This window comes from Pagrus pagrus (assembly GCF_965226575.1).
Source record: "Pagrus pagrus genome assembly, chromosome: 11".
Lineage (NCBI taxonomy): Eukaryota > Metazoa > Chordata > Actinopteri > Spariformes > Sparidae > Pagrus > Pagrus pagrus.
Window position 1 is genome coordinate 12,538,112 of NC_140195.1, and position 12,382 is coordinate 12,550,493.

Genomic DNA, 12,382 nt, shown 5'->3' on the forward strand with positions numbered 1-12,382 from the left:
CTCTCTCTGTACATAACAAGTTTTAAAACTTTGCATGAATGATCTGTCTATTGACCAAGTACATGACATCAAGCTCCTCGGTATTACATTAGAAACTATAATGGACAACTCACACAGATACAATAGCTGCTAAGATATTATTGTGATTTGCATTTTCATTTTGTTGTGAGAAATTGCTGTCACGTGTTACAAATGTGAAATGAGAATAAAGTGTGAATAAGTATTACATGGTTTAATGCTCTATATTGGACAGTTATTCCTTGTATCAACATCACTATCATGTTGGAATTATACTGTTCAAGACATTAGTATGTAATAGAGAGGCGAGGTCTGGCCCCTACCGGTGTGCCCCATGGGACCTTATTTTCCGAAAACATTTGTACAGTAGTGAATGGCGAGAGACAAATACATTTTTAATCACACTTGAATTGTGCTATAAATTATAAATGCGTTTGTCAATTTAAATTATAGTTTTTCTAAGTCAAGAAAGTCAGTTTGTTGTAAAGTAAAATACTATTTTTAATTTTGTGTAAAACAGCTCAGTGAATTAAATCAACTACTGTAGCTCAATATATGTTAGCAAGACCAACATGGCTGTCACCTCAAATGCTTACTCTGCCACCATCTACTGCAGTCCAAGAGCCACCACTGCCACTGACTCCACTGCCTGGATACCATTGCCCAAGTATGCAAGAAATCCTCTTCTCACCACTCGCCTGCTTTAAACTAATTTACTTTTTTAATTAACTGCCATCTCTAAATTCTTATCAACACTCAAATACTTACTCCTAATTACTGCTTTGAGATGACAGCCTTGGATTAAATTATACTGTGTTGGTTACGTCATCACAGTAAAGTGTGTGATATCTTGAGCATTGCCACATCTATCTACTCCCTCATTATAACAGGATTCTCTGACTGCAGTTTTAATCCTTGTGGGTTTTGTTAGTCTTTAGTTATATTACTAAAGGTGTACACTTACGAAGTTATATAAAATTCAGTTGGCCTATGTTTAATTGCTCTTATTTGGGCCACTACAGTGTATAAACATTTTAACTAACCAGCTCTTATTTATATTTAATGGTCAAATTTGAAAAGTTTCCTTGTTGGCTGTATTCCATGCTCTATTGTGCAACAAATACAACACTGCTGACAGACATTAAATTCATGTTGTTTTTTAAAGTTTAACTGTCTATTGTCAGAGAGAATGAGACAGTAGTAACCACATAGAGTCGCATATAGTTATAATGCTTGATGAGCTGGTAATCATCATCATCAAAAGGAAAGCATAAGCATGCTAGTACTATATAAGCATGTGCATATCAGCATGCATTTACAAGCCAAACAATATTATACACCATGTACATGTGTGCAGAAACACACATATGCACAAAGTAAGGCGATATACAGAACAATGTAAACATCTCAGAGAAAAAAGCCTTCCCACTGTGTTCTGCAAAACCATTGTAGTCCAGGATCTCGTATTCTGTCATTGAATCCTTTGGGTTTCTAACATTCTCATCCAATTATGTTCACATACAAACAGAACGTGTTTGCTTTGCCATTAACTCAAAACATTTATCTCAATACAGGCTAACAATGCATGAATTTTGTTGCACATGGATTGTTTTAGAATTTGGCACTATGGTTTCTGGGTTACATGTCAGTCTTTATTAATGCACAGTAGCTTCTGTTTGCATAAGTGCCTAAAGGTCCACTTTGTAAGAAAGTCGATTTATACATCCAATTCCCTATCCAATCCAGATACAACTTGTTAAATACTGGCCTCCGTTCTAGCCAATGCTCATGTTTCACTGGCTGCGCCAAGGCACATTTCAACAGTGTTCCAGAAGCAGCTCTTTGCTCTGCTCCGCGGAGAATACATGCCAAGTCTATTTTTGATGGAAGCGAATCGCAGCAATCTGCAGATCGAGACAGACAGCAAGTCAGATCGCGGAACGACAAAGTGTATCCGGTCAATATTCAAAATAAAAAAATACCCTGTGCAGACTCAGGATCTACAGCACAACAAAGATGGAAATATTAACAATAAACACATTGAAAACAGACAAATAACAAAACAATTTAACAAGTAGCCTACTCTACCACAATAGAGGCACAAACATCAACGGGGGATGGCAAAATAAACACAATCTGAGCAACTCAACAATATCCGGCAGGCATGACGCCCTGCTTCTGAAACACTCCCAGTGGGATATGATGCTGTGTGGAGGACGGAACAAAACAGCATCGCTCGTACCAGGTTACAGAGCCCAGTGGAATCAAGAGGTAAGAAGGAAAGTACATAGCACATTTTTAACAGGATAAATGGAGAGAAAAGTTTGTTCCACAGACCGTCAAACTGTACTCCACAAAAGACTGTGGCTAACAGTAGATAGCAAGCTGGGTATCTGAACAAAAGAGCTTGGTTTCTTCTCAACTAAACTAAGACCATTATGCATTGGGGTCACACCAGCTGCACTGTCCATCAACATGTTCACGTCCTGACGCATGACCCACCTTCGAACTCGGCCTTCATTTTGGTGTCAACTACACACCTTTGAAGATGGTTATGCATGGTTACGATGCAAAAGTCTGCAAAAGTCAGACATCTAAACACACCTAGCAAAGTAGTCCAAACTGTGTCTTTGTGTCTCTGCGACCACTTCTTGCCATGATGACTAACACACAAACTCCCAAGGTGAAAACATTACCAGCCTACGCTCTCTGGGCTGGTAAAGATGCACCTTCCCTCCACTCTCTTTCAGCTTTCTCACAGAAGTTGGAAAAGATGGAGGTCAGAGGATTGACATTGTGTGGGTTGAAGTGAATGAATTGAGGTAATTTGAACCGGATGAGGTGTGGTTGGTTTCGTAAGTGATGGATGGATGACCCTGTGTTTTGCATAGAGGTAACAAGTGCATGTGTGACTATCTGCCTACACCTAATGAATGTTCATTCATTATACACTCCTACACACTACATCAGTAACCCCTTCCATTTACTTCTCCATACAAAGATGACAATAAGGAGATTTTTCTGTGTTCTTGTTTGAGTGTGTGTGCATGTGCTCATGATTCCTCCTTGACATCTTTTCCATGATGAGTGACTATTGGCGTAGTAGCATACTTCACACCTACATCCCACAGATTCAATTAATTTGTCCCTACTTTACGTCGTCATTTACTTTATTACTGCTTTGTTCAAGAACACATGAAAACCAACATTTGCCAGGAGCAGAGAAAGGAAACAGGATTGTTATCTGTAACAACATGGCACAAACATGATGTAATCACATAAAGAGCAAAACACACCCACAGCTTGGTCTTATTAAACACTACCTTTCTACATGGGAGTTCTGCTTCATAAACCCGATTAATTGTGGATTCAGCCTTTCACCCCTGCTGAAACACACCTTCCTCCCACACTGATGCGGAAACTGCTGTTAACATTAACACCTCCATACTGTTACAGTGCGGTAGTTACATCACGTCCACACTGGAAGTCGAATGACACAAAGTAGACACAGGCATGTATTCATGCACCGGAGATGCAGCACACACGGATGCTGTTGTACTCAATAAATCATTAGGTCTTTAAAATGTCAGAAAACAGAAAAAAACAAAAAAACAAAACATCATCTCAGTTCGCCAGAGCCCAAAGTAATGTCTTCAGTTGCAACTAATCATTACTTTCACTGTCATTTAATCTGACGATTATTGTATATACTAATACTTATTACACTTCCCCAGAGCTAGAGACAACGCCTACATTTGTGGTAATAAAAAGGGGAAAAAATAAAATTGTAAATAATACATAAATAAATACATATATACATTTAGAAATAAACTATTAATTTATTTTTGAGCCATTTACATATTTCTTTCTTTATTTCTGATTTTGGCAGCTTTAGTCCTCCATAGCTCCAGTCCTGGGCAGGAAATCTTCAGCTATTTAAGGACCTCGTTCCATGCCATCCCCTATCTCATGTTTCTGGCTACTGTCTAACACAAACAGTCTATTAAAGGCAGAATACAGAAAAAAAGCTCAGCATTTACAGTACAGTACATTATGTATATTTTATTAGCAACATTGCCCTTTGATGGATAATTTTTGCTCTTAGCAGTCGTTCCTCACACTGATTATTACAGGGTTGGTTTGTGGTCCTGAACGTAATGTGAATCAAGAGTAAATCTGGAAGAGAGCAGTGGGCATTAAAAATTTCCTCCAGCAATGCTTGCAGCAGTTCTTGACAACGCTTGGTCTCTCATGTTGGATATTGGATATTGATTTCTTGATTATTATTCTGGTTGGAAGGAGCAGTGTAGTATATCAGCAGAGAAGCATGTTTGAATCCCTGGTGATATACATCCTCTCCAAATAATTACATGGCCTTGTGTAACATGGATGTCGGGCAACTCTGTTTCTGTCACTCATGCTGTAGGTTTCAAAATTACAATTACACAAGTTGTTTTTTTATAAATGCTTTAGCACTAAGTACCTTGTATAAAGATGTATTCCTGTTGTGATTAAATTACAGAACAAAAAGCCTTGAGGCAATCGAATTTGTAATAAAAAAATAAGTGATTTGCGCACTAGCATTCATGCCTTGGTCTTATGCAACAGTTTAAGTTAGAAGCATGAAAACTAAGCAGAATCAATTACATAAATCAAATTAACATCTATTCAGTGCAGACATGCATCCAGTCAACCAATCAATCATAATTGATTTAATGATACTTAGAACAAATGAAAAATCAGTTAAATGCTCAAAAGCCGCTAAATTGTGCCACTTATTAGCTTGATGAGTTAAATGTCAGTTTGAATATGAATAACATGCTAATGCCCATGAAGTATCTATGAGACTTCACTGTGGTAAGCGTGCAATGTAAGTTCATAATACTTATAGTAAAATAGTAAAAGCTGATCCCCTCGGAGTACACAGACGCTGAACGCGAGGCAGCGACACGACATCAGACTACTTGGTAACGCTTCACATTTCAAAGGGAAACAAGTGTGTTTGAGAAAGCCAGAGGCTGAGGGAGACATTTGATTATCGCTGTTTGTGTTAACAAGAGTTTCAATTACAAGCACATTCGTTAAAACTTCCCTCCTCCTCTTAGTGTAGGAGCCACAGGCAAATACAAGTCACACGTGGGATAAGCAACTTTGTTGCCTGTTAATTAAGTTGAAACCCTGTTAAAAAACACTTCCTGTGAAGACCCGCACTGGAAACCTATGACTGAATCTTTACACTTACTGTACAGTGAATGCCAGTCAAATGAAGTTTGTTTAGTGGATGCCGACACGACAGGACTGTTATGTCATAGCTAATGCAATCATCATGCCAAGTATCTTTCATTCAATAAACTGAACTGTACAGCATTGAAGCTTACAGACGAATTTAAACTCATCAGCACAATCTGTTAAAGCCACGTGAAAACAATCCGCCAACTGCCTTTGACAGGCGGACAGAATCGTAATGTAGTGTACAATAATCACATGGACACAAGAGCCAGAACGAGAGAGCATAGGGGTCATCACTTGATATAGGCAAGACCATTCGGACACAAAGCAGGTCACACAAGACACAATAAACAAAGAAACTCAAGCCTGGGACGAGCAACCTGATCTACTGTGCTACACGTTCACTTTCAAGCTTGTTTTTCTCAATTAACCACAACAGCCTGTATGATAAAACTCAATAGTCCAACGACAACACAGTCAGTAAAAGACTTTTTTTTTTTCCAACCTTAATGAGAGGGTATGCCAGAGATGGCTGGGGATCATTGGTGTTGAGTCAAGTCCAGAGCGAAGCCGGTCAAACCTTCTTCCATGTGTGGCAGGACCATAACCAGGGACAGTTGGAACACAGACTTTGTGCGTAGCTGCTGGGGCACTCTGTTGTGCGCTCCACACACTCAGACACTCCCTCACACGCAGTCTCTGAGCGGGAGGATCCACTCGCTGTTGGAAACAGCCCGACAGCTGAGCTCTGGGAGATCCAAGAGGCGACAGATAGAGTCAGACGTGCTGCTGGTCTCTGCTTCTCTCCTTCTCTCTCGCTCTGTATCAGCCTGCAGCTTCCACTCTCTTCCCCGAGTCCCCCTCTCTGTTGCTCTGCTCTCCCTCTCTACTTAAATCTCTTTCTTGTACACACATGCATTCTCCACGCTGCATCCCCCCCGCCCTCCATCCCCCCTACTCTCTCTCTCTCCCTCACTCACACACACTCATGCATACACACCTCTGTCAGCCTTTTTTAGTCTTCACACTGCGTGCTTTCATTGTAGCTCCTCGCATGAAGAATGTCTTTTATAAGGGGTTTAATATCTCGACCAGTCTTGTACTCTTAAGTCCTTTTATTCTCACATTTTTACCTCAACCCCTGGACACAAACTCAAGCACATCTCAGTCTTCACGTCTCAGTATTTCACCTTATGGACCCCTAATATTAATTGTCAACACTTGACTATACACATGAGACAAATGGAGGCACTGAAGAGGGAAAGAGTAACACAGAAAGATAAAACTGAAGAGACAAAAGGATAATGACAAGATACAAAATGGATATCTGGATGTGGAGAGTTCTGCAGGGTGGGGTTGAGACTGGGGCACGGTTTAGCTTTGAAGTGCAAATGAAAGCAAAATGTCATGGTTAATCTTCGCCAGCGAGCGCAGTTTTTTGCCACCAGCAAAGGCACAGTGTGTGTGTGTGTGTGTGTGTGTCCTTACTCCCCAGTCCATTCCAATGCAATCTCACAACGCACTTTAGGATCTACTGGGAGCATTATTCATAAAGAAAACAGAAACAAAAGACTTCACATCAGTCTCCTTCTCTCTGTTGACGCCACAAACGAAATGCATGCAATTCATATATGCTGTATAATGACAATGGTAGTACTATTGCATCCATTCGTGAATATATTTGAATGTAAAAATGTGCCTTCAACCAGCGCAGAGCTGTGTCAGTGGAATAAATGAGATGGAGATAGAAAAAAAAATGGGGGTGGGGGCAAAGCGGCAGCCAATCAGCATTCACATAATTGCTAGCTATGATATTAAAACTATGAAAAGCTATTTTGGTATAGATATTTAGGTACTACTTTTCATATTTTCATATTTATTTTGAAAATAAATGAACATTGTGACCAATGCAACATATAGAGGAGTATATGAAAGGGTTCATTTGCAGAAACAGATATCTTCATTTTTATTAATTTCTCTAAATCATCCCTTTTTTTACATTCAATCATTTAAACAGGTGCTGCGTTTTTTGATACTGCAGTACAGTATATGTCACATCTTTTTAAATTACATGAATCGTGTTTTTCACTGTGCAGTCAAGGGAATATCAATCAAACTGTTATTTATTCCGAGAATGACGTTTATCTGTTTCTGCAAATGAATAATGTTCGTGGAGGGATTTTGATATGGTCACAATTCATTTCATTCATTCTTTATCTGTCTGTCTGCACTGCCTTCCTTCCATCTCTTTCAAATACCCACCTGAATCAGCAGGACACGGGGACAGCAGTAACAGAAACACACCTGGTGAACAGACTGACTGCCTGCCAGCTCCCATCTCATATAAAAGTATCCACAAGACAGCTAGAGGACAAAAAAAATGTAATTATAGACAACATGCAATTTTATCTCCTAAATTGATGGTTAACTGACATAAATATATGAAGGTCATGTTTAGAGACTAATGATGTTACATCTTGGAAATTGATTTTGATGTATGAAGTGATCTAGGACACCCATGGAAAGTCCAGTGTAGAAAGTTGGATTTTGGCTAGCTATTTTGTCTAATAGTGATGTCCTGATCAAGTTTTTAAGTCTTTAATTATGTGTATCTTACACCATGGGTCCAAGGTGTCATCTTCCCTTGATAACGAGTAAAATGTTATTGTCTTGAGATCACGAGTTAATTATGTCATTATTATGAGATAACGAGATCATTTTGTCGAAACCGTCAGATAATGAATTTAAAAAATGATCTTATTATCTCAGGAAAACAACAGTTGTTATCTCGTGATACTGACATAATTAACTCGTGATCTCTGCAAAACAAATACAATTGAATTTGTTTCACTGGAAAACTGAGGAAATAATCTATTTGACCCATGGCCGTTTGGGACTACCTGCCAATTCTGAGTCTGATTCATTATTTAGTTTTGCCAAAATGTGAATTAAATCAGGCATTTCAAAATAACAGCTGTAGCCTCTTACATTTGGCACACTTTTTTCACCATTTTGATGTTTCGTACACTTCTATTTGCTGATACTAAGCCAATGAAATATTTTTGGGATTGACCCCAACACCCCTTGTACATATCTATTGTTTAATGCATTGATTTAGTACGCACAGTGACAACCAGTGTAAGCAGAAGCAATGCAATGTCTGTTTAAATTAAATGAGAAACAGGTTGTACAACTCTTCTCCAGTACACTGTGTTCATTCACCAAACTCCCAACCAAGAGAAGGCATTGGGTTCAAAACTTCCTCTGACCAAACGTACTGAAGAGGAGTCATGTATGCTGTATTGCATTGTTTAAAACAGGCACAGTTTGATTTTCACTGAGGAAGAGTAACTTCTGTGACTTATCACAGGTTCTGACATTATTGTGTGCCTTTTAGCACAGTGAAGAGAAATCCAGCTTCGACAGATCACCCTCCTCTCATCCCCCTCTGGCCGTCTCTGCTGTGTCTTGTGGCTCCATGTGTTCACTTAAAAGATGGCAGTAACATTTACTTACAGTGGTCAGATTGTAGTGACCACTTTGCACACACCATGTGAGCACACACAGACCAAATGCACATGCAGACACACATGCGTTTTGAAATACAGTACACCTGAAGGCAACTCTCAGGCATGACAATGACTAACGCCATTGTCGCTTATATTTTAAATCAAGTCTTTGTCGCCAGTGTGATTTTTATATGTAGGAAGGGCACCATGTATCTATCTTTCTTTCATGACTGCTGATTCCCAGGCATCTTCCTCATCATCATGCATTATCAAGGTCCTCATCATGCATCATCATGATGATTCTCCCTTAAACGCACATGCATGAAGGAGAAGGGCACATTTCACTGATCACATGTAAGAGAGCCTCAGATGATAAACTGCACTTCTATGCTTGTGTGCCTTTTCATAAAAAACACACATCTATTCTATCAGAAAAAAAAAGCGACACAGCTGGTTCAGTAGATCTAGTGTGCACATCGGGACTCAGTGGACTACAATCAAGTGTAGCTGTGTGTAGTTTTGACCAAATTCTCAGGTATTACCAGCATTTGGTCTGTATGTCTGCCATATATTGACCACGTAAGACCATCATGCCTAATCAGAACTTAGCTTTTAAAACAGTATCTCTGAATGGCCCATTTATTGTAGCAGTCTAGCAATGTTATAGTTCAGCTTTCACTATGAATTGGAGTCAGTCATCACTGAGCAGCTTGGCAGTTTATGTACCTCACATGGTTCTTTTAAAAGTTGGGAGTGAGTTACAACTAATATTGTCACTAAAGCCATTGCTTGCAGTCTGAATTAATTCAGTACACACTGTCTATCATTCTTGGCTGTCAATGCAGGGAATTTTTGGACGAGCCATCTTGTCTGACAAGGCGATGGTGATCACAGGAATAGTAAGATAAAACTCACAGGTGAAACACAAACCCTGTGCGTGCAGTGCCTGCAGCGTGGCTACTGCCAGCCCTATCGATTTAAATGTAGTTTTCCTGTGATTATTGTCATTAAAAATGATGACGTGATTTTCCATTACTTTTGTGGAAAGAGAGAGAGAGTGAGGGAGAGGAGGAAAAAGAGAGCGCTGGAAAAAAGCTGTGCTTTCCCTGTTGTGTATATTCGTTTCATGTCTGTGGCATATCGCAAAGATATAGACATTGAAGCTGGAGTGAAAGGCTGGTACAATGTCGATATGCCTATCCACAGATTGTTTTCAGGTGTATTCATGCTGAGAACCTGAGCGTGTCGTAGGAAAAATATTACATTCTGCCACGTACACGTGCCGCTCGGACACAATGTGTCTCAGCAGTACGAAGTGTGTTTGCGCAACAACTTCCTGAAATCCTTAAAGAGCAACTTGTAGGCTTGTAGACTTTGTTTCATAGAAATGTTGCTATTCTGTTAAAATGTGGATTAATTCAGTTTTTCAAGCCATATTAGTAGAAATTCAGAAAAAAGTAGGCAGTTCTAACAATAGACTGGGGAAAAAACACTGTAGCCATTTTTGCTTCAGTTTGCATTTGAGCATTTTTGTCAGGGCAAATTATTGTGTTGTCATTGTGCTGTCGGTCAGTTTTCCTGAATGGGAAAGGAACAGCAGTAGAGTTTGTGCTTATTTGTGCAGGTGTAGAGATGGGACTTCGCAGGTTCCCCTGACAGAATCCCACCGCTGGCCGTTATATCTTGTTATTCTCGCCTGTTCTCAGTCTCTTTGATGCCTGTCATGCTTCAAATCATTATAATTAATTATCATTTACAGTCAATTGCATCTGAATATGAACTGTATTTTCATCCAGAGCCAAGAACAATACTAGGATTTAGATTCATATGTATTATTGTTAAACTTGATGACACAGTAGTGTACAGTGTATATGTTTGTTTGTTTTTTCAAATTTTTTTCACAAACATTAAATAATTGAGGACGTCCTTCAACTGCTTGTTAACATAAATGCTGCTGTGCAACCACCACATCTGTGCACTATCTATTCATTTTTGTTGATTAGTGCCATAGAGGCCCCCTTTTTTTTTACACTGCCATGTGTGTCGTGCTGAAAATAACATTATAACAGCTGAGTGGCATCACGCTGCAAAGTTTTGTTTGCTATTTCAGACTGTATGATGTAACGAGTTAAGTCCATAATGTACAGTATGCAAATACACAGGACTTGTCTCAGCAGGGGAACAGTCAAGCCCAAAGCCTAAAGAGGGCTCTGTCTCCATTCATAGCGTCATAATACACAACCACCACCCTTTCATTCCTGGGTGTATCAGATTGCTCATTCTCTCTCTCTCTCTTTCTCTCTTTCTCTTTGTCTCCCTCTGTCCTTTTTATCTTATTCTTGAGTTAATCAAGGCAGCCCTTTTGATATGTGGGTCAGGACTCTGTGTGTTTCATTTTATGAAAGCCAATAAAAACATGAGAGGACTCACAGGAACAGAGGGAGTGAGAATTGTTTTGTTCGGGAAAAAAGAGGGGAGGAGAGGCACATGTCGATGCACGTGGGCCCGTAACTAATCAATCACCGTTGTTCCTCTTGTAGCTGGTCCAGCAGGGATACATTGAGACACACGCAGGTGCACTTCCTATGATGTTGTCATGGGGTGGTCATCAAGACCATGACTTCAAAAGGGGGCTCATAGATGCGGGAACATGAGGAATGAATCTGCACATTCTGATGGATCAAAAGCTTGTGTGAATTATCTTCACACGTGGATGATTTTGAAATTAGCCATGTATGGACAGTGTGTGAAAAGACTGTTCTCTATAATTTAATTTTATGACTATTCGACATCAAGGATTTGCTATTTGATATGTAAAGAGCTGAAAAAGTGACACTAGAAAATGTAACTCTTGCTTGATACACTTTTAAAACATACAATATAAACCCTTCTGCGGTTGTCTCACTATGGCATGCTTTAGCTGTGATCAATGCATTTCCACTGTGTCCTTACAAGGCATAACAGTGTTGACAACTGATTAACTTAATATATGTTCTCAAGCTCTAGACTGGGGAACATTTTCAAAAGACTCTTTATGTCCATGTGGAGCAGTTTATCAAGTATGATCAACAGGCGATTTGTACTCATTTCCTTACCTTTTCCTCAAGTTAAGGTCAAGAACATAAATACCAACTCAATTTGGAGTTCAGGGGTATGTTTGCTCAAAAGATGCTGTGTCTTATCTTGCAGAGGCACTTCACATTGCCACTTTTTTTGTTTATAAACGGCACGTGTTTTGTACTGCCTGTGGGAAGAACATATTCTGTAAGTCTGGGCCGATTAAGAAATGTTCACACCAGTTCGATATGAGGCTTAAGACCGGACTGGACCAGTCACACCAAATTTCACTACTAGATGTTGGACGAGAACCAGTCGCTCCCAAGAGGAACATAACAAGAGCCCTTGAATGAGAGCGTAGCAGCACTTCAGTCCATCAGGGAAACTGCAACGCATCGCATTTTCATTTCACTAATTCAACTTAACTTGTCTAATTCTAAAGTTTAAAATCAAAAAGATAAATAAAACAAGACTTCAGCTAAGTGAAACTGGAGAAAGATGGCAGCAGCAACATTTCAAGTAGTCACGTATGTTAACCTTGCAATGAGTTTTCTACACCACGTACCTGA

The 12,382-nt window shown here is 39.5% G+C and overlaps 1 protein-coding gene across 1 annotated transcript in view; it reads right to left on the bottom strand.

The window, feature by feature from the left end:
* opn7b (opsin 7, group member b) overlaps positions 1-6,071 on the bottom strand; it is a 65,316-nt gene extending 59,245 nt beyond the window's left edge. Inside the window, exon 1 of the mRNA XM_084366883.1 lies at positions 5,753-6,071. The gene's annotated coding sequence lies outside the window, so the exon portion shown is untranslated. The remainder of the gene's footprint in view (positions 1-5,752) is intronic.
* Between the last annotated feature and the right edge of the window lie 6,311 nt (positions 6,072-12,382).